We start from the raw sequence: 23,908 nt of genomic DNA on the forward strand, positions 1-23,908 counted from the left end.
TGATAAAACTGAGGTGCTGAACATAACATTTAAAATGCTGTTAAAGCAAGTAGTTTTCCCACATTAAGTAGATCACAGGGTTTATTTCATGTCAGAGTTTATTTCCAGTCCTGATCTCAGAAGACATATCTTGAAATTGCTTGATCACATTTAAGAATGGTGTGTAGGTATCATGTAAAGATAAATAAGTTATCCTGTTCCTGCTGTGCAGCTACATACTGATATGTCAGGTATCCCTAGACATTTCTCTTCATTGCAGAGGAACACAGCTGCTTTTAAGGCCAAATGCAGCTCCATAAAAGAAAGACTAACCTCTTTGCAGAGCTTTTGGACATGTCACCTTCCAGTTTTCCCTTCCCATTACCTTTCCCCTTCCAGACCTGTACACTATTGTAGGTATCGTTATACAGATGACAAAATATATGTCAAGGAGCATGCAGGATCTTATAAGATCTCGAATACTGTATCAGGATTGGGTAGGGGAGATGTTATTCTTACCACTTTCACTACATTTATGTTGAGTCCTACCAAAAAAAGGGAGTCCTTATAATCTCTGCAAACTTTCACTTGTATTGTCTTGGTTTTTTTGCTGTCAAACAAATTACCATGAACTGTCCTTTGACTTGTCACAGGAAAAGGACCAGAGGACAGGTTTTTATCAGCAATCCTTTGCCTAGAGCAGAGGGTTTTGGACTTCAGAATCCAAGATGCTATTTTAAAATAAAGACAATTGCTGCAGAACAAACAAGGCATTTTTATGTGGCATAGCATCTTGCTTTTACCTTTAAAAAAAATAAAGTAACAAAAACCAAAGCAAAACAAACTTTTGCATGCTTTGCAGCAAAGCTTGCAAGCTTCTCTTGTACTGTGGACATGAATAATCGTACAGACATACCTGTTAAGCTTTGGTTAAGCTGATTTAATATGACAAACTCTAATGAGAAGAGGGGGAAAGACCCATAAAAACCAGTTCCAGTGAATTTCAGTGTGGCTTCTGAGCAAGGGGAAAACAGTAACAGTACTGGCTGGTTTTGAAAGACAGTGGTTGAAACATCTACAAATAAAGGCTATTTGGACTACAGAGCTTTATTTTGGGTTCCAACAGAAAGTACTAAATACAATATTATACAAAAAAACACAATAATTACCTCATCTAAACCAACCTACAATGCAATATGTGTGTAATGACATGCTAGAAATTACCCTGGAGCATGGCATTATCCTGATGGTTATAAAGACAAGCAAGAGAGGGCATCTGCTTTTCTGCTGACAGCAGTCTTTCCAGGCCAGGACCATATAAACACCAGAGCTTTTCATAACAAGGTTAGGCAAATTGCACCTTGACAGAAGTGCACACTATGGACTTGTGGGTAAGGACACATGTCATTCTGATAGCACTAATTTTTATCTCTACCCACAGGCTTTCAAAGGCCCAGATTAAGAAAAACAGACTTGTGCACTGTGCACCATTTCAACTGAGGCAGAGGCAGTTCCTGTTTTCAGAAGCAGGAATAATTGCTGGGAGATTAAATAAGCAAAGGCAAAAGAGTATATCAGGGACAGGTTCTAACGATAAATAAGTCAAAGGCCTAGACCATGCTCTCCCCTTACCTACTGACCTCTGAACCAGCTAGGGTAGTCCACATGTCTCTGTGTGGATCAGGCAGCTATGCAGGACAGACCTTACAGCAGCCCATGCACTATCTCCTGCAGTTGCAATATTATTTGGAGACCTTCCTCCCACTTCAATTTACTTATGATCAGCAAGACAATCATAGAAGAGTAGGCTGCTCAGCAGTCAGACACAGAAATGCTTGTGTCCCAGTGTCTGCCAAGAACTCAAAATTACATGAAGGATGAGGGGCACTTGCTATTGGGTCCTCCTCTTGTGCCCTGGATTCCTCTGGGTTCAGAAACCATGTGCCAGTTTTTGGTCTGATATTTTGTACCCACTGCAGGCTGATAGTCCATCTCTCCAACCTGTTCCATCTCTCTGGATCATCTGGATTTAGTCACCTCCCTTCCTAATTTTATCATTGTCTTATGTTTACTACTCTGTTCTCTGCCTTTTGCTGTGATCTTTAAATGGCTGACTCCCTATTCTAGCCTAGGAGAGGAAGTCTTCCTTCTTTTAGGCTGTCCTTCCCACTCTGTGTGCCCTGAGAAGCTGCAGATACTGGTGCTGGAGTCTCAATGACACACTAATCTACTAACAACTAATATAACTCACTACATCAACTAACATACACCATTAGTACAGCCCTTCTCCTGCTGTTCATTCCAGCTGCTGCTCCCAGAGCCACATGTGCCCATTCACATCAGTCTTAACATTTCTATCACAATAGTCACACAGATTTGTCTTGGTAGTGCTACCAACATTGAAGTGGTCTTCGCCTGTCTGCAAGGGAAGGAAAAGACTCTTCACTTGCTTAAGAATTTTAAGAACTTGGTTTTGGCACTCTCCAAAATTTTTAAGCTTGACTCAAATCTGTGCATTAATTCCATGCTGTGTAAACAAAGATGATGATTAGTTTATCTTTTGTGTGTATTCACTGTAAATGCTTGGGAACACAGATTGCCATGGTAGTGTTGATAGCACTTTACAGGGTGCTGGGCATGAGGCTGCACACATTTTAGCATGTATGTCTCAGTTGTACAAACATACTGAGTGTCTAGGCAGGGACATCTTTGGGATAGGGATGCACAAACCACACAGATCCAACAAGTCTGTTTAAAGGGACTACTTCTACCATAAATATTCAGGTATGTAAATATTGGCAAGCCATGATTATGGTTCCTGGGCAAGCACAGCTTGGTATCATAGTATTCAAGTGCAGAAACAGCAGTTACCAGGTTGTGTAGGACATTGATTTTTTTGTGCATGCAAGCTAGGACATTTGAAGCAGGGTGGGTTTTTTTCCACCTCCCCTTTAAGTGAATATAATATCTGAAAGGAGTGTTTGACACAAGAGGAGAGACAAGCCTTCTATGTACTCCTCACTGCACATTTCATTCCTGACCTAAATAAGCAGCCTTCAAAGCACTGATGTAGTGTTAGTGTTCTCTGCTCTCAAGCCTTGAAGTCTGCCTGTGGGTTAATCTCCATGGTGGTTGTTTTACTCACAAGTCATTTAGTCACAAGAAATAGTCTAAGGGTACTGGATTACTTCTCTCTGGCTACTGAAAAGCCATCATCAGAAATGGCTTTCTACCACTGTCAATAGAGCCTGGAGATGAACCATTGGATGTTGAAGTTATTGAAGATTTAATACCTTTAGCCATTAGGTCCAATTAAAGACAAGTCAGAAGCACCAGCACTCGCTTACCAGAGATGAATTATCATCTGCACCTTGCTGGTTTTCAGCCACAGTTGAGGAGGGGGAAAAAGGAGAGAAAGGAGCAGTAAACAAAAGCAACGAAGTACTGAAAAAGCTGGGAGTTTGTTGTAGATCCCTAAGACATTAAAACTTGCAGTACTTCTCTTTTTTTAAATATTTACTGCATTCAAGCATTTTCCTCCACTTGAAGAATTTCAAAATTATTGTGCATTCCTTCTGCAATGCTCAGCTGTAATATTAAACTCTAGATATATGACATGACATTGTTTCAGCTATGTATAGATATGAATGTGGATGCAGTAGGTGTGAACCATTCAAAGACATCGGTGCAAGGGCATCCAAAAGCCATTCTGAATGCCTCACATGCAATGTTGACTTAGATGGTCACCCCAGGATAAGTATCTAATGTGCAGAGAAGCTCTCAGTTCACAAAATCAAATAATTATATTGGTTTATGTTTTCAAAATACCACCACTGAGAGATTCAGAAGTGTCAGAAATGTTGTGCTTAAGGTGCAGAAGATAACTAAGCACTTGAACAGGGAACTGAACACTTGTTGACCCATCATGCTGTTGAATGTCTCTACCTTAAATGAATTATATTTATAGCTCCATATGAGGTAATTTATTACAATGCACAAACACAAGAACACTGCTTTTATGAAGCCAGAAGTAAAAGCTGAGAATCTTATTCTTGTTTCGTTCTACTTAGAATTGTTCACAAAAGCTCAAACTTCAATTAGCATTTACATGCAGGAAGCTGTGTAGCTGTATTGAAGTTCTACAGCTTAGTATGCCCTTACTAAATCTTCCAGGAAGGCAGTCTAGCTTCTATCTGCATGAACAAGTAGGTAAAAAAAAAAAGCTAAGAAATAATGATGAATATTACACAAAAGCGTTGACAAGGATTGTTCTTCCTCCTCTTTATATCTGATAGCATATCCAACTTGAGGCTGTTGCCAGTTTACTGTATTTGGGTGTTTCTTTCTGTGGTGAAGAGATCCAACAGTGCAGCTGAAACATAAGTTTCTTCCATGCATTTTCTTCACATTGACAAGCCTATTGAGAAAGAAAAAAAAATCTTATTGCCTGCTCTGCCAGTATGTTTGGATACGTGTTACCAGAAAGAACCAGATGCAGCCCGTTTTGCAGCAATTATCTGCAGAATCTAATATGGCACTTGCACAGTGGGAGTGCATTTTTCAATACTTGTTCCATCTGATCAAATTAATCTTAGCTTTTCTTTACAGTTACTGATGAGGTATTTGAATTAATAGATCTTTCTCAATAAATACACACAGAAAGAGTACGGTGTGCTTTTGCTATCTCCAGGTCTACAACCTAATTTTTGTCAGAAGTGCATCCATTTCCTGTACCACCATTTTTACAGATCACAGAGAAACTGTGATAAATTTTTAAATCACTGTTACCCTTTTCTGCCAAGCTGTTCAGAGGTAACATGGCTTTAATAGCAAGAGATCTCCCAGCATAGTTTCCGATGACAAAAATCACACCCTGTGCTGTTCAGTGCGATGCTACCTCAATGTCCACTACCTACCCATTTGAGTTCAGTAGTTTCACTGTGTTTTGATAAAGCACTGTACTTACACCTGCCCTAGGGTGTAAACAGGAAAGCAACATCACACAGCATAAGCACAACATGCAGAGATTGCTCCTAATTGTCCTTTAGCTCAAGTTTTCACCTGAAGCCATTTTCAAGGTCTTGTTATTCTCTCTCTAATGCTTTTGTTATTCTCAACATGGACAGCTTTCTTTGCAGAAGGATTGAAGAAAGACATAAGTCTTAATATATTTTATAGTGAAGAGTTTACTTATCACATTCTGTTTTCTGTTTTGTGAGAAATCTCCTCTGGAATGCCTTCAAGCATCTTTGAGCAGAAAAATTAAAGAACACCACATACAAAAATCTAATGCAATCTTACTATCCAATATTTTTGACACTGATTTGTATAATCTACCTTATTGCTATTTTAGGGTAAGTGTGAAAAACAAACTGAGTCTCCTCGTTATTTCTTACCTTTATGAAGATGATTTAATAAACTTATACTTTCTATTAATTTACAGGAATACAAGTGGCATTCATGGGCTTGATACATAACCTACATTATTTTCAAATATTGTGGTTGTGTTAATTCCCCGAGAAGGAAAGCATTCTTGTCTTCATACAGAAGTGGTCTCATTAGTAATCAAAGGTCTGGCCAAAGGGGTAAACACTGGACAAACAATCACTGGCAACTCCAGTTTCTTGGTCACCCTGGTCACTTTGATCAGAAGACAGAGCACACCCTTGTGCCAACACATGACTTTAACATACGCGCTTAACTCCAGCACAAGCTGTGCCCTAAGGATAAAATATACCTGTGTGCAAAAACCCAGCACAAGGTTCATAAATCACATCTTCAAAGTGACTTGAGAAGAACCCAGGCCTTCTTGAGTCTCTCTCTGCAGAGAGGAATATGGTAAGCACTGAGCACTGTAGCAAAACGATGACCTGAAAGTCACTTTGATGATTTCCCTTCCCGTTTCCATCTTCCCAAGAAATTCACAGCATTTTCCTTTAAAATCTACCATCCTCTGGCAAGCTGTTTTGGGATCACTAAGAATTGTGCTGTCACAAGAGGATGCATATTCTGTTGAAAAACTATGTGATTCTATATCACAGCAGTGGGATGTAATTGGAGACTAATAGAACAATTTGTGACTGGACAATACTTTAACTCCCCAGTAACAGATTTTGGCTGGAGTTCCTACACTTAAGGAACTCCTGTCATTTGACAGTGATTGTGATAAGCACGTACATTTATCTATTCTCCAAAACTCATTCACTCTTCCCAAACCATCTCCTCCCAACATTAGATTTCCCTTTTCTCTAAGCTTTCTAACTCCTCCTAACTCACTCTCTCCTTTACCATTCAATTTTTACCCTACAAACTAATCTCTACAGACACTTAGCTGCTCACCATCTCCTTTCCTTTTTGCATCTCTCTTATATTTGTTATTATCCCTACACACACTCCAATCTCACCACTAATCTCTCATTCCAGCAGCACATCATCTTGTTTCATTCCCTTCATCTTCCTGTTACTCCATCATGCCAGCATGTGATCCTCAAACCAAGGATCCCACCCACCATTAGTACCTTTCACACTCAGGTTTCCTTTGTCCTTCCATAACATGCTCTGAGGATGTTGAGCAACTGATATCATCTACCTGGACTTGTGCAAAGCATTCAGCACTGTCCTGAATGACATCCTGGTCTCTATATTAGAAAGATATTGATTCAATGGATGGACCACTGGGTGAATAAGAAGTTGGCTGGGTGTTCACACTCAAAGAGTTGCAAGCAATGGCTCAATGTCCAAATGGACACCAGTGACAAGTCGTCTTCCCCAAGGGTCAGTACTGCCACTCGTGCTGTTTAACATATTTGTCGGTGACATGGACAGTGGAATTGAGTGCCTCCTCAGCAAGTTTGCTGACGACATTAAGCTGTGTGGTGTGGTTGACACATTGAAGGGGAGGGATGCCATCCAGATGGACTTGGACAGGCTTGAGAAGTGAGCTCATGCAAACCGTATGAAGTTCAGTAAGGCTAAGTGCAAGGTCCTGCTCATGGGTTGGGGCAATCCCAAGCACAATTCCAGACTGGGTAGAGAATGGGTTGAAAACAGCCCTGAGAAGAAGGACTTAAAATGTGGTCTCGAAGCACAGGAAGTCAACTGTCTCTTGGGCTGCATCAAAAGAAGTGTGGCCAGCAGTTCAAGGGAGGTGACTCTCCCTCTCTACTCAGCTCTTGTGAGAACCCACCTGGGGTACTGTGTCCAGTTCTGGAGCCCCCAACACAAGAAGGCCATGGAGCTGTTGGAGAAAGTCCAGAGGAGGACCATGAAGATGATCAGAGGGCTGGAGCACCTGTCCTATGAAGAAAGGCTGAGAGAGTTGGGGTTGTTCAGAAGAGAAGACTCTGGGGAGACCTTAGAGCACCTTCCAGTACCTGAAGGAGTACAGGAAAGCAGGGGAGGGACTTTTTAATAGGGCTTGTGGTGATAGGACAGGGGGTAATGGCTTTAAACTGGAAGAGGGAAGATTTAGGTTAGACATTAGGAAAAAATTCTTTCCTGTGAAGGTGATGAGACACTGGGACACGTTGCTCAGGGAACCTGTGGGTGTCCCATCACTGGATATGTCACACACACAATGGTACATGGCCTCACTCCTTGGAGAGATATATAATAAAAGACAGAACCAGGTACAGGGAACACTCAGACAGTTTCAGAAACCTTCCTACTGGAATTCAGCACGTATATCTCCAGTTAATCCTGTAGAGAGACAAGAGAAGTTTTTAGTCAATGCATATATGGGAAATGGTGTTCCATAGAGTTGTAAGTGTGCTAGACACTATTAGAGCAAGAAAATAAATACTCCCACTGAAACTATAGATTCAAATTTCTTTTGTTTACTATGCCATTGTTTCAAAAGTCAACAAATAATTCTTGAGACTGCTGTCCTAGTCCAACACCAGCCCATAGATGCACCAGTGTAATCAGTTGAATATTAAGATTTGTTTGAACTTCAAAAAAAGTTTGCTAATTCTCAGTCTATCACTACAATTGTTTGTTCTGTAGGAAATGCAGGTCTTCCCAGAATGCAAAAGTACACATTTCTGAGATGTTGATGTCTGATTCATAAAATAAGCAAATGGCCCACTCCTTTATTGTGGATTTCAATGTCCCACCCATTTCTGCAGGGTCAGCCTGCTATGCCAGGTGTGAAAGTGCTAGGCTACAAAAACGTCTGGTGTCACTAAAACCAACAACTCTGCACGTTGCCTGCCTGGTAGGACAGAAATTCATTTGCCACAAGAGACCTCATTAAGATTTTGATTCTTACTCTGTCAGAAATTACTAAGTGTTCTACATAGACACAGGTTTGGAACTGAGTACTGTCAAATGGATTACAAATTGAAAAGAAATGCAAACCCAAGATAATTACTTATGTAAGTGCAGTTGTCTCATGAGGACCTATAGAGACATATAAAGCAGGAAGTATGGGAAACCCAGCAACAGGTATAACATTTGCATTATATGCTGGAGAAGAAATTACAGGATGTGCACAGCTGATACTAGTATTTATCACATCATCAAGTCAGTGAGAGAGAAGGAAATAGAGAATGATGATAAGAACAAGAGAAACTATAGAAGCAAGTACAATGAGATATGGTTTGGAAAAATGTATGTTAAGAAACATGCATTGAATTACAAGTAGCTCAAAATCGTTCAGAGTAACTCCCTGAGGCTGACCATGGCCACTAAACTATGGGTTTCCTGCCAGAGAGCATGGAAAAAAAATATTATGCACACCGGAAACGCATTGTCTTTACCACAGCATTTCCGTAGGGCTAAGAGCACAGTTCTCCATCACACTTCACGGACACACCCTCCAGCTGCCAGGAGAGAGCGCTCACAGGTTCAGTCCAGCATGAGTAAGGGAGAAGATACCCCCCAACATTTCCTGCTGTAACTGTGACACTCAGTATGTTATGAAAAAAAGTTATGACCGTGCAAAAATATCCTAGGACAAACGCATTGGTCCCTCAGTGGCTGTGCAGGCTGTTAGACCATTCAGCAAAGCTGGATCCAACTGAGATGGATAGGATTTCAAGTAATCATACAGACCTTGTCCCATTTGCTGTCTCTATGCATCTCAGAGCTGAATACGCATCACTACTCATCAATATTCCATGCAGGGACAGGGAGCACAGGCACCTCCCTCCTGGTCCCAGACTGCAGGACCTCAGATCAGAGCCAAGGTCCCTGGGACACCAATAGAGGAGTTCAGATCTGGTTGCCTAGATGCAACAGATATCCAAAAGAGCAATGAAATGTTGAGAGCAACAAAGCATGTTCAGAGCCTAACTGACCTCCACTCTGGGGATGATATGAAAAACCACCATATTTTGTCTCCTTTTAGTATGAGCCCTGGAATAAAACCTAGCAACAAAAAAGCGTCAGAGGAAAGAGTCCTGCATAATGCTAGCTAGTGTAACTGAAAGAGGTATCAATTTGTAAACCACTAGGCAGCATTTAATTCCAGACTTTTTCGATCTGATGCCTCCATGGCAGGAGACATAATCATTCAGTACCACCTGAAAAAGCAGGATGTTTTTTTGATTTTGGAAAATCCCACTTAGATTCCCATAAGCCTTTCTTGAGTACCTCAAGAGCCCTCAAGATCACTTTGATTGGAGGAAGGAAAGGAACATTCAAGGTTTACAATAGTCCTTTTCCTCAAGAGCAGGAGAAAATATCAGATGTGGCTGCAGCTTTCACTGCATTATTAAATCAAAACACTTGGCAGCATTTGCTTCTGAGATAAATTTGATCTATGAACACAAAAAAATAAGAAGTAAGACAGCTGGTCAGACTGGTGACAGGAATACCTGAGGAGCCCAATCAAAAGCCAATATTTTTGCACAGGGACCTGTGAAATTTGTACATAAAATACAGCATGAAGAATCGTAAATACTTTAAGAAAACATATTGTTACCAATGTCAAAGAACAATTGTAATGCAAACTACATCAATGCAGACTAATTAGAGGTATCAAACTGTGTGAAGAAACTTCTTATCAAATAAAACAAGAACCAAAGGAGATCCTGAGGCATTTACTGAGCCACTGGGTTTTTTGCAAGGGTTTTCAATCTGTGAAGGCCTAAATGCTGGACACCCTAAATAGCAAGACTGGTCCTCCCGCCGGGAGGCATTTTATTTAGCTACTTTATGTAGACCGTGCTGATTTAATTTCTAGACTTACAGGACTAAGGTGGGGGAGGCAAAGGGGGAAGGAGGGAAAGGTGGGAAATCTGTGGTTTGGTGGCTTAACGAGAATTATCACTCATACAAAAAAAGGTGCAATTGCAGACCTGCAATCAGCACACTGCCATGGCTCCATTAATCTGCTGGGGGCTGGACTCAAGGGAATGGGAAACCTGTGACATGGCACATAATAGCAGCTAGGCAGAACCAGATGAGAAGGTTACACAAAGCTCTTGAATTTAAAATGTGTGTTTTCATGTCAAAAAGGTCCCTGTGCCAGCTCAATACTGACTTATTCCTATACTCCTGCAGAATTATTTGACTGGGGGACAGGAAGCTGAGATGCCACCAACTGCCTGATACAGGCACATAAATTAGGCAGGTGACTCAGGGATTCTTGTTTGCCTTTAAAAAATGCATCACTACCCAAAGAAATAGTAAAAAAACTCAACCAGACTGCTTTGTGGCATTATTGTGTGTTTGCCACACAAGGACTACAGAAGTACATAAATTCAGAGTATAAATTAAGATCACTAACCCTTCACCCTGTGTGAGGACTCCTGTTCACACCTGTACAGTTATTCTTCTATCACAGTGAATTATCTTTCCCATGAGTAGAAAGCTGCCTCAATCTAATAATGTTACACCTGAATGGGAGCTTCCACAGCAGTATAACATGGTTTAATTCAACACTTCATCTTCACACCCTCAGCTGATTTGCCTTAGCTTTCCTGAAAATGTATTACTTTAGGGAGTATACTGATCAAAGCAGTAGCCTTCTTTACCCAATAAAATATGTAACGCCTGTATTTGTGGAAGGAAGAAAGCTGGTAGTTAGGAAAAAAAAGGATCACAAAGTGTGGAAGAAGGTGTGCAGCTTTTCTCCAGCCTCATGGAGAGGCCTCATGAAAAGATATGAATGCCTCAAGCTCCACTATCTCCTGGCAGAGCACCCTGTCCTTCCCCAGGCAGGCTCAGGGAGCAGCACTGCTAGTGCAGTGATAGGGGATTCTGTTTGGCTCACTAGGTCAGGGCGAACTGCAGGAGGGCAGCTGGTGTATCTTCAGAGCCTGAGAAGATCTGTGGCACTTTGCAGCAACATTTCTGTGACTTCACAGGGAAATAGGGAGGGAGGAAATTACCCTAAAAACACTAGGGTAAGTACACTAGAACCTAGACCTTACCCTAAGTACACTAGGACTTAGCCTGTATTTTCCTTTATCTTACAGAAGGGGGGAAATCCAGGTCAGTCTAGTCTATACTGACCATCTTTTGTGGTAGTTGCAGCTCAACTTAGATCTCCCCCCTTATATCCTTGGTCATTCATTGTTCTTTAAAAGCAGTAATTTATTTTATGCAGCTGACATCCTCTTTCCCTCTTCTTCTTCCCTCACCCCAGATTTCTGGGAGAAGACATCATTTTCCTATACCATCCTGCTCACACATGACTTCTGTAAGCAACATTTACATAATCACCAAATGACCTATTCATTCCACATAGATTTAAGTCTTTCCTTAATCAAGTCTATAGTTCCTCCATCATGTATTCCTTGTTAAGCAGGCCAGACTTATCTCTAAATGTCAAGAGCCACTGTGACTAGTTAATTATTCTATCTTATCTGTGTTTTAAGAGTGGCTTCAAAAATGACTGAAGATTCCACTTTGAAACTGCACTGTCAACTAAGAAAAAAATTATCACACAAAAGAATTGAAATAAAGAAGCACTAATTCACTGAAGAAAGTTCACTCTGCCCAAGAAATGGCATCCAGTAGCGTATCATCAGCTTCACTTACCTTACAGGGTTTTGCTCCCTATCTTGTTTTGTTATTTTGTGGTTTGCCATGTCCTACCTTGGGAAGCATATATATAAACTTACAGAAATACTCTAAACAGAGAACAACCTAGTCAAGAACAACTGGCAGAGCTTCTTTCTCTCTGAAATGAAACATCCTTTTCCACATCTTGGCAAATCTTTCCCAGTCTCATATGGTTTTTTCCACCTTCCCCTTTCTGGTCCAGGAAGCAGGCCATGTGCTTTGATCGTCAGTCCAAAAAGCCCTTTATAATCTTAGTGTTATTAAGAGCAGTCAGACTCTGAATGAGATAAAAATGACCAGTGTCTTTGTACACTTCTGTCTTTTCAAACTAGTGTAATTTGCTAACACATTGGCTACACGCAGAAGCTGCATTTTTTCAACCATACTACAGAAGGAAAACCCACTCCTAGAGCTGTCGTGGTGAAAACGCCCATTTATGCCTGTCTCTTTCTCAAGGACTGAGCAAACGCAGACTGTCATGAATTAGGGTTTTAGCTATGCTTACTAATGTTTATCAAAGATTTTCAACCAGAGCATCTTACAAAAGAATCAACTGAGGAAAACAAACAGTCCCCAAACTGATTTCCTCAGGAGTCCAGCCAAACCATGTTGTGGATTGACATGTAAGTCCTACTGAATATATTCAGAGCCATTCAAGAGGCTTAAGAGAAATCCTGTAGCCTTTAACACATGTTAGAGTATTTGCATTCACTTTTTTATTTCTTCATTATCATAGAACAGGTTATTTATATTGATTAGCTTCCTTATGCTGGGAGGAGCATTACTGTGTTACATATTATGGATGATTAAATAACTAATCTACTCTTTATAGAAAAAATAAGTGGAACCAAAGGAAGAATGTGAAAAAACTAACAGTTTGTTTGCTTTTCGTATTTTTATATTTGTCATTCCAATTGTTTTATGCTGACATTATTTTCCCTTGTATATGCAATAACTCAGATGGAGCATGCATAATCTTCAATACAGAGAGATTATATATAGTTTTCATGGAAGTTAACTGGAACAATGCTGCTTAAAGTACACATTTGCAGCTGACTGTAGTGCCAAACAGAAAACACTTTGTCTAACTTCCCCCTCTTCTCCTCTCATCACTTTTAAGGTGGGAATTGACCTTTTTTATATTTTCCATATTTGCAAAATGCAAAACTCTGTTTTTAAAACTCTGAGAGATTTCCTTGCAGGGTGTTTCTGCCTTCTGCTTTAGGAAGCATCTGTATACAGAATAAAACTATGTCCCTTCTTCAGGTATACTGGAACTGAACAAATCAATACACCGTGTTAAAATAATCAGATTTGTTTCATACATTTAGTTCACTGCTTGCAGCTAGAAAATTACTAACAAATGCCATGCTCTCAGCAAGAACAGACAGCATTTCTTCAAAATAGTCTGGTGGGTTTGACAAATGTTTAAGAAAGGATTTATTGCTTTTAATTTAAAATGCATTTTCCTTATTATATCAATTTGCTGCATGAGGCTATGAAATTTTTATTGTGAACAACTTTAGCAATCCAGTCTTGTTCCAGAAATAACTTAATTTCTATGATTAAGCCTGTGTGTACTACTCTCTTTGTCCAGCTGTTAAGGCTGGCTAATAAAGCTGTTACTGATCAGAAAAAAGGTAAGTCACCTCTGGCTCTAAGCTCCCAAACTTCCTACAGGAAAAGGAGAAGCGGTACATACAGAGCTACTGTTTCCATTCCTAGGTCTTCTATTAAGGACAGAAAATGGTGTCTGCCCCTTGGAACAGAGGAAATGGCTGTCCACTAAATGCATGCTGAAAAACAACATACTGTGATAGAGGCTGATAGCAATGAACACAATACACATTGCAACAGTAGCAGCATAACAGTGGTCTGGATACAAACAGGAGTCCCCCTGGAGCTCCACAGGCTGACCAAGGAGAGCATCTGGGCACTGACAGGTGAGCAGTGAGCGAAGAGCACTTAGGAAGAAGACCCTTGACAGCACTGAAAACCATCTTACAGCCTGTAATGCTGGATTTACTGGTGATTTTCCACAGGTTGTGTCAGGGTACGAATAGATGGTCAGCCCCTGGAGCAGCCACCACAATAGTGAGTCAGGCATTAATAACCTTAGTTCTCCTCGTTTCCTCCAGGAAACATCAATTTGCTGCTGGCCATAGCTATGTCCTCAGCTCTGTGCAGATGACCAACAGCTTGCCTGGGAACATAAATGCAGATTTTGAGCAGTGCAACTGTCATGTAGGCAGATACTGTCCTCATGCACAAAGACCAAAAGATATTCCCAGAGGGAGCACAGCTAGGATTGCTTCAGGCCTTTCAATAATGGAGCTCAACAGGACCCATGGCTACTGCCAGCAAACACTAAAATTCTGTTCACCATGTTCCTCAGGACATCAGCATGCCTCCAAGGCAGATCTCAAAAGGAGCCAGTATGGCTGAGTTAGTGCTGATTAGGGAGAAGAAACCGTTTGAAGAACTAGCCAAACAACTGGCCTTATCCTCCACACAGCATCTCTCAAATTGCATCAAGTTAAGCCTTCAGGATATTTATACTAAGCCTGGAAGAAGGCCCTTTATCACCACCAGCTGAGCAGAAGTCATCCCTTCTCCCCAGATAAGCAATGGTCACAATGACCCAGGCATAATCACTTCTGAGCTGGATTACTCTCAGTCACCCTATCAAAGTCTGGATGCAGGCTGTGCCAAGCTTCTCCATTTCTCAGGCTATAATGAGTAAATGAAGACCCTGATCGGTTTTATCCACTGAACCCCTGTTATTTTCAGAAGATAGCTTACAGCTTTGCTCACACAGATAATGTATGGACTAAACAATGTGTAAAGAGCCAATATACCTAAGAAACCAGTTTTGAGCCCACTGTCTGCCTAGAGACTTCCCTGGGGCAATGTAGCTCCACACAGGCACATGGTAGCCAAAACCAAAAGATAATCAAATGACACTACCCTGGTCTAACACAAGGCACCACAAAAACTCAGTTAAATGCAGTCTCACAGTTCTTAGGAAATGTTTAAAAATTCAGAAGAAAACCTTTCTGGTGGTGCTGGGGATATTTTGTATAAATTAACAGCAAGCACCCCATTTTCAGAGATTACATAGCCTTTTCCAAAGTTTGTGTATATTTGCCAACACAGCAGACATCTCTTAACCTGGAAAGGGAATTACTTTGCAGTAGTGCCAGAGGAAGGATGTTTTAAAGAATAAAACCTCTCTTTTTGAAACTCCAGGACAGATTTTCACAGCTAGGAATGGAGCAGCCTGAGGTAGGAGCTCCCATATTACCCAGTGCCAGTCGACAGATGCTGTGATCTGCAAGGCAAGGGCACCCAGCATGGACAGGACCTGCCCATGATTAATCCTGAGACACTGGCCCCATGCCACTGGTTTGCTGGTTTCTTTGGAATGAGCTTCAAGATTTCCATTAGCTATGCAGTTTATGACTGAGTCAAAAGTTTACCCAGAAAAATAATCTATCTCCCTTGGCTAGTCTGCCTGGAGGTACAGTACTGTGCCTGGATGTTTCTTGTTTGCAAGTATTGAACACTGCAGTACTAGGGCATGAGGCAGTGCAATACACATGCTGAGAATATTGTCTTTAAAGGTGTCATGGATCATTTCCAAGCAGATAACCAATCTCTCTCCAAATCTAGGAGACCAATTTGCCTTCAAACCTCATCTTTTCCTTGAGATGAAATGAAAAAGTGTCAAAAGCATCTCTGACTATATCAAGACCTCCTTATTGCAAAAAGGTATCACTTACACAGCAAGGACTTAGGGCAGCAATTCGCACAGTATAATGCTTGCTAACTGAAGATACTACCTTCTGTAATTTCTTTCTTCTTTTAAATTTACCCAAGTACTTCCTCCTGCTGCCTTTAAAACCCCCATTTACATAAATAACCTGTGGCCTTTCCAGGTTTTCTTCTTCTTCCTCTTTCCCCATTTCAACTGTTTTAGACCCCTCTAAATGTTCTTTGCACATTTCATAACAAAGGTAAAACCCTGTGGCAAGTTAACAGCAGATATTACTAAATGGGGATATTTGCTTCACACCATAATGACAGGCCACAAACAAGCAGTAAAGCTTTTTCCTGTACCCAGGCTCTTATTTGCTGTAGGTGGGGGACCTCAGTGGAGGGGCTTGAACAAAGGGTTGCAATACCGTGTGATTGTGAGGCCTGGAGTTGTGTTCGTTTTAAGTAAGGAAAGGGATCAGAGAAGATTGTGGTCATGAGGTGTTTTAAGCCATTAGAGGGTGTTAGAAGAAGGTAATTGTGTTGCTGTGCTGAAGAAAGCAAGCAAAGTGTGAAATGCACTGGAGATACTACTTCCTCCAACAGATGCTTTGGAGTTTAGCATCAATAATTAATATAAAATTTTTTAACCCTTTGGTTTAATTAAAGAGAAAGTAGACTTTCAGGTACATCTCTTCCTGTACTGCCACAAATACCTGATGAACAATAGCTGACTTTGAAAAGCTGTCTGCCAAAAACATGAATTCAGCTAAACCAGAAGCAAGGCAGATCCCACTAGAGGTGGCTGAATTGTTGTTCCTCCATGAAGACATTCAAACCTCAGATACATTGTTATCCAATTCCCCAAAGAAATTAAGAACGCTTACAGCTAACCAGTGCTATTACTTACGCCGTTATCAAGCAACTTCATGGGCTATATCTTGAAGAGAAAAAACAGCCCAGTTCCCTGAACAGCTTGTTTTCAAGTTGCTGGCACACAGGAGAGTGTGTGCCACTGAGTGCACCTTGCTTTTTTTATCTATGCTATCTTTAGCTATTTGGCACACATAAACCAGCACAACACTGTAACAGCACCTTAATTCAGCTGCAGGGACACATCCTTCAGCTAGCACCACCTCTCTTCCTTTGCAGAAGCAAAAGCTGAGTAATAGCAAAGGCAATTCTGAGATTTCTCCTTATTTTGACACTCTCTGTGTCTATATTCCTTTCTGTTACTGAAATCAGAAAGGATATTTTCTATGGAGAACCAAAACCCCCTACACAGGCTATAATTCTCCTTACCAAAGTTGTTTTTACTACTACTGTCACTGCTGTTAAGCAGAGATGCCTCACCGGTCAGTCACACTTCACATCCTTGGGCTGAGACGTCTCGAGTAGGTGGTGCTCTCAGTCATATCAACCAGTGGGGTAAGGATCCCGGCTGCTTAAAGTGCTGGAAGCACCTCTTTCATTAGCAGCATTAGAAGAAGAAAAATTAAGTTTCAAGACCAACATGTTCATTGAGTAGCCTCTCCTCTCAAGATAGGCCTTGAAGCTCAGATCCAGAAAAACTGCCCTCTTCAAAATTCTTTGGATCCCTAAGGTCAGCAGTTTTAGAACTGAACACAAAATTTCTAAAAATGCCAGAAGCCACTAAGGTTTGTCAGTCATTATTGACAGCATTCTCAGCAGCTTTTTGGGTATCCATTGAAGCTAGCTAGCAGCAAAAGCTGTAGAGCGCAGACACTAAGCCGTGGTCTGGTTTATTATAAATGCAGACACTATGACTTGATCACCACTACTTTGAGCAGTAAATTTTCAGAATACCTATAGGTGCATTTGTTCTGGAGGGTTACTGAATTACAATTACTTAATTGTTCCTATCGTTTAGAATTATATTGTAAGCTATCTACGTAATGGAAACCTTACCAAATGGAAACTGCATAACTACATTTTGGTGCTAGCCATTGCCTGTGACTGCTTTAGCAGGCTCGCCATTACAAAATAGATTGAATATCACAACCAACCAATCAATCAATCAATCAATAAGCCCCAGATAAAGATTTTAAGACACAGGGTGTCTTTTCAAAGTATTTGAATAAACTTATTTGCTATCTGATTCTCCGCTCAAGTACACTGTTGCTCTGTAGATCTACTGTTGGTACACTTCAGCAGAAAAGCCTCAGCTGCAGGTGTGGTTTCCTTGGCATACTCAGGATTACAGTAGAGAAGTAGGATAATTTGCCTCCTCTGTTTTACTCCTCCTCCATCCAGGAGTTGTCCTTAGCTTCTGGTAAAGGTGGGAGAAGTCCTGCTGCTTTTCCAGTAGCATCATCTGCCAACTCTGTACCACTCAGGTACACTCTTGTTAGAGGTGCATTGCTCTGAAAATGCTATTTCCTTCAAAATAGCTGGATCACAAAAGAAAGCACAAAAAAAGAAGCCAGGTCTCAGAAATTGACCCAGAATTGTCAGTCTGATAAACAGAGGGGTAACAGGCAACTAAGACAAAAAGCTTTGCACAGGTCTTGTGACCTCTGGCTAGAGGCCTGTTCAAACTCTATCTTGGCATTGTCCTTTTCCACCACCCACTTAAAAAAAATAATCAGAAATTAATAATTTCTAGCTCCTAATGCTAGGACAATAAAGGCACTTTTGTAATCAGTCCTCATCAGTTTCCTACAACCAAGGCTAATATTAGAACTGAGGAAAAATTTAGCATAGTGTAATAGAGTGACTTTGTAAGCTATACTTAAAAAATTTGGTGAAGGTTGTAATAAAGCCTAAGATGTTTATTTTACACTGTTTTTAAAGTCTGTTGCTATCCCTCTACTGTCCTGGGCTATTTGGACAGAGAGGCCTCTCAGCTCATCAGCAGCTGTCAAGTAGAAAAACAAAGATTGCTCTTCTGAGTGTGGAGACTTCTCTCACTTTAGGTCAAGGAAGTCAAGGGTCTGGTCTGAGAAGGTAGGAGTGAACAGTCTGCAGTTGCATAATAGCACTTTTATTTTATAGCTTACTACATTCAGAAACACATAGACCATATCTTGTATCACCTAATGCAAAAGTCACATCTTCCTACAGTTCTAGAAGTGATGTGTGCAATCAGCATAGATGCCTTAGAGGCTTACATTTGACTACTGCTTGTCAGAGTCTTCAGTGCCAGTCCAGCTAACTCTCCTATAATACATAGAGGTAGCCTTTGATTTTTCTGCTACCATTGGCATCCCTAATGACTGGTCCTCAAAAAAACTATTACGTTTAAAATAACAATTTGAGATAAAAACACTGCACACAACATCTGTCTCAAAATCCTCAAGAAAATAGCCATAAATAGCACATCTACATGATGGAATTTAGTACACAAGTGATGAAGATATCAGTGGTAGTAATAACAACAGCAGCAATGGATGCTCTGAGATAGGCAAGGTTTGAGCCAAGAGAAAGCAGCTTTCCTGAAGCTCTGCCCTGGAAAGAAAGGTTGTGAAGTCAACTAATCTCCTTTTGTAACTGATACTGCCATTATTAGACACAGTATTATACATACATTGTAACAAAGAATGTCTTCATGGAATCACAGAATTGTCAGAGTTGGAAGGGACTTATAGAGATCATCTAGTCCAACTCCCCTGATAAAGCAGGATCCCCCAGAGCACATTACTCAGGACTGCGTCCAGGTGGGGTTTGAATATCTCCAGACAAGGGGACACCACACCCTCCCTGGGCAGCCTGTCCCAGTGCTCTGTTACCCTCACTGTCCAGAAGTTTTTTTCTTCATATTTAAATGAAACTTTCTGTGTTCCAGCTTGTGCCCGTTGCCCCATGTCCTGTCACTAGGAACTACAGAAAAGAGTCTGGCTCCATCCTCCTTGCACCCACCTTTTAGATACTTACAGGCATTAATAAGGTCTTTACTCAGCCTTCTCTTCTCCAGGCTAAAGAGTCCCAGCTCTCTCAGCCTTTTCTCATAAGGGAGATGCTCCAATTCCCCAGGCATCTTTGTTGCTCTTCACTGGACTCTCTCCAGTAGTTCCCTGTCTCTCTTGAACTGGGGAGCCCAGAACTGGACACAATATTCCAGATGTGGCCTCACCAGAGCAGAGTAGAGGGGCAGAATGATCTTTCCTGGCCTGCTGGCCATGCTCTTCCCTATGCACCCCAGGATTCCATTGGCCCTCTCAGCAGCAAAGGCACTTTGCTGCCTCATGGATGACTTTCTACCAGGACGCCCAGATCCTTCTCCTCAGAACTGCTTTCCAGCAGGTCCACCCCTAACCTGTGTTGCTGCATGACATTCTTTCTCCCCAGGTGGAGTACTCTACACTTGCCCTTGTTGAACCTCTTTAGGTTCCTCTTTGCCCAGCTCTCCAGCCTGTCCAGGTCACACGGGATGGCAGCACAACCCTCTGGAGTGTCACCACCCCTCCCAGTTTTGTATCATCCGCAATGTAGCTGAAGATACACTGTGTCCCCTTGTATAGATCATTGATGACTATGTGGAACAAGACCTACCAAGTATTGACCCGTGGGGTACACCACTGGTTACAGTCCTCCAACTCAACCCTGCTCCATTAACCAGAACCCTCTGAGTTCTGTCTCACAGCCAGCTCTCAATCCACCTCACTGTCCACTCATCTAATCCACACTCCCTCAGTTTCCTAATGAGGATGTTATGGGAGACAGTGACAAAAGCCTTGTTGAAGTCAAGGTAGATAGATGACATCTGCTGTTCTCCTCTTCTCCAGCTAACCAGTTATGTCATCATAGAAGGCCAGCAGGTTGGTCAAGCATGATTTACCCTTGATAAATCCCAATAACTTATCTCAATACCCTTGACCACTCCCAATAACTTCCCATTCTTCAATGTGTTTATAGATAACATCCAGAACAAGTCACTCCATCACCTTCCCAGGGACAGAGGTGAGGCTATGAGTTAAATAACATTTTTTAAATGTTGGCTTCTGCTTCTCTTTGAGATATTAAAGGCTATTAAAGAACATTACAATCACTTTCTAAATTGTATAATCTATCACAAACTGGTTTCTGGAATTGCATGAAGCAATAACCATAGCAGGGGATGGATGAAGAGTGTGCACACTGGTGTCCTCTGTTTTGAACACGAGTTCTTCCACAAAAAAAACCTGCCAAAAAACTCCTTGAAGATATATGCATGTAGTTGGCTAATTAGTCCAGTCTGGTGGTCCCAAGTCACCTCTTGTTCTCTATGGATTGTCTATAAGGGAAACTAGGATTTGAACTACCCAAAATCAGAACTTGATCCCCAAGATCCTAAGAAAAAAAGAATGGAGGCTTCCTGTAATTTGGGCTGGATGTGTTTAAGGCTTGTTTGGATGTGGCGTTGGTGGATATGGTTTAGAGGAGGACTTTGTAGAGTAAGGATGATGGTTGGACTCAGTGATGCCAAAGGTCTTTTCCAACCTGAATGGTTCTATGATTCTGTGATCTAATACCGTATTTGGTAATTTTAGTCAAAAGTCACCTTTTTAGTATAAGGCATGTTTGCACAAATATTGGGGCTGTGGTTGTAAAGTTTGTTAAAACACCTTGCAGGGAAGGGGGTTCAGACCCTGAAATCCCTCAGACTTCCGTCCCATCAGGGACCTGCACAAAGGGTTGCCTCACCAAGGCGTGTCCCCAGACAGCATATGACTCCTCCAAGTAAGGAGCACAGTCTTTTCCTCAGCAGAGCAGTTAGAAGTCCATCACCTCATCCCTGCCTCCAGGGTGTCCAGTTCATTTGCCCCAGAAAGGAAGATACTTGTGCCATCACTCAATTCAGTCTCCATGCTTAATGACCCAACTCTTCCTTCTCTGTTGTTCCCTGAAGCTGCTCCTTAGCTCCTAGGCTGGCTCCAGCTTTCCTTGCTGAGCTGATTATTTTTACTCCAATGTTGCCTTTGAGCGAGCTGGTGCAGAGGGATATGTCTGGCCAAGAAATATTTGGGGAGAGGAACACACCCTTGCAGAAAGGTGCAACAAATCATCTTGAAGCAGTAGCTAGAGCTACAGAATGCCAAAATTACTGACCACCATGAAGAGCTCTGCAGACTGAGATTTTAAAAACTGCTGTGTGTACACAAACTAGTATTTTGCATGTACTGAACTATTTGCTGTGCACCAGTAGGGGGGCTGTCTTTCATATCTCATTCCATGGGTATTTGATCCATGTCTGCTTGGCATGCCCTGGGCATTTCTTTCTGTAAAAATAATTCATAATTAATTCAAAACAGGACAATGGGCATGTCTCTGACCTTATGTAAAAACAAACAAACAACAAAACCACACAGGGCTATTTTGAGAGACATCATGTTTTCTAGCTCTTAATCCTTTCTGTGTAAGGAAGAGAAGCATAATAAAAACAAAAATCCCCCCAATATTAAATAAATATGCCTGGACACCTAGAAACAACATCCGGGAGCTTATCACTACAATTAATTACAGTGAAAGATATAACCTTTCTTCTTTCTTTTTACTACCACAATCCAGTCTAGTCATCCATATGCAAAACCTGTTATGTCAAATGTTTTAAAGTTCAGTACTAAGTAATACCAGAAACGCATTATCAGGGCATGATAAAACATGGCTGATAAAAGCAAATGATGGAGTTCCCTCATCTTTGAAAACTGTGTGTCTGTAGTTGCTATTTTATACTGTAGAATCACCTAGAAAGGAAAGATTCAGAAAGAATAGGAATTTAAGGAGCTCGATATTAAGAAAATGAAATAAATAGCCATAAAACAGAAAGAACATGGTGAAGAAAGGACACTTGAGAAGTGCTTGCAGAAAACACACAAGACTGGTGATTCAATAAAGCAAGAGTGTGTTTGAAATGGAGAAGAAGCAAAGAGCAACAGCACACCCTGATAATCTAGGCAATTAATGTACCTTTCTGACTGATTTACCTTTTGCTCGTCCTGTTTTCCCATGCAGAACAGAGGATGAAGGACTTTGCCAATATGGGATTACTGTACTGATAAACATTTCCTTTTCTTACCCTCACAGCTAATGCTGGGTTTCAGAATAATTATAAGCCAAAGCAATATGGAATGCTCACTAGTGTTGCAGAACATTCATCCTACAAAAAAAAAAAAAAAAAGATAAGAAAAGAAAAGAAAAGAAAAGAAAAGAAAAGAAAAGAAAAGAAAAGAAAAGAAAAGAAAAGAAAAGAAAAGAAAAGAAAAGAAAAGAAAAGAAAAGAAAAGAAAAGAAAAGAAAAGAAAAGAAAAGAAAAGAAAAGAAAAGCTTCATTTTCCCAACACAGCCACGTAGCTGCTAATGCCAGCACAAAAGAGGTGGCAGGAATGTATGGTCTAGGAGTTAAGACTATTGTGAACTTGCTTACTGCTTATGGACAGGGCCATTGTACAGTCACCCCAGGAATACTGTGTAAACAGAGAAATGCATGACCGGCTTTTGAGAAGCTGTAATTTATTGTTTGTCAAACACCGCTTTGTTCTAATGTAATCTTCCTCCTTGCTTCAAAACACATGGTTTAAATAATAAGAAATGAAGATCGAGTTGATTTCTGCATATATTGTTGTTGGTTGCATAAATCTCTTCCACAGTAGGACAGCACTTGGAGGAAATTCATGTTACAGCTTTCAAGCATTTTGCAAGTAATGTCTTCTGCTCTACTCTTTTCACTCAAATGAATAAGAAGGTACAAGCATTTGAACAACACTTATGTCAGAAGTACAAAAGCTACCAATAAGACTATTTTATTTTGTGGATGATCTACCAACCCCCTGATTTTTATGCTCCTGCTGTATCATTGTTAGAGGGTATTAAACAGATCATATTGTCAGTACAGAAAAATACTGTCAGTCAGGCACCTGAAAATCTTGGTTTCAATGCTGTGGTAAATATATTGAATTTGATTAGATGCAAAACTGGACTTTTCCAGGTGTTGTTTAACTTGTTTTTACCAAGAGGTTTCAAAATAATCAGAAACCTTTGACAAACAAGGTTTAGGATGGAGAAGTTAAGAATCTCACTTCATTCAGCATTTTGGTTAACTGCAGGGGTTTTTTTACGTGGAAGTCATACACAAAGACTACATTGGAAGTTGTCTTATAAGTTAACTAAAATACACAGATGTGCGTATGTATATATGTGTATATATATCTATACGTACACATAC

The 23,908-nt window shown here is 40.8% G+C and overlaps 1 long non-coding RNA gene across 1 annotated transcript; it reads right to left on the reverse strand.

The window, feature by feature from the left end:
* Positions 1 to 1,153: 1,153 nt before the first annotated feature.
* LOC127395413 (uncharacterized) lies at positions 1,154 to 16,740 on the reverse strand. The gene is made up of 3 exons (XR_007891797.1): positions 16,658 to 16,740; positions 7,166 to 7,352; positions 1,154 to 4,396 (listed from the first exon to the last, which is right to left on the reverse strand). It is a non-coding gene; the product is annotated as an uncharacterized LOC127395413 (long non-coding RNA).
* Positions 16,741 to 23,908: the final 7,168 nt, after the last annotated feature.

Source organism: Apus apus, chromosome Z (assembly GCF_020740795.1).
Source record: "Apus apus isolate bApuApu2 chromosome Z, bApuApu2.pri.cur, whole genome shotgun sequence".
NCBI classification, from domain to species: domain Eukaryota; kingdom Metazoa; phylum Chordata; class Aves; order Apodiformes; family Apodidae; genus Apus; species Apus apus.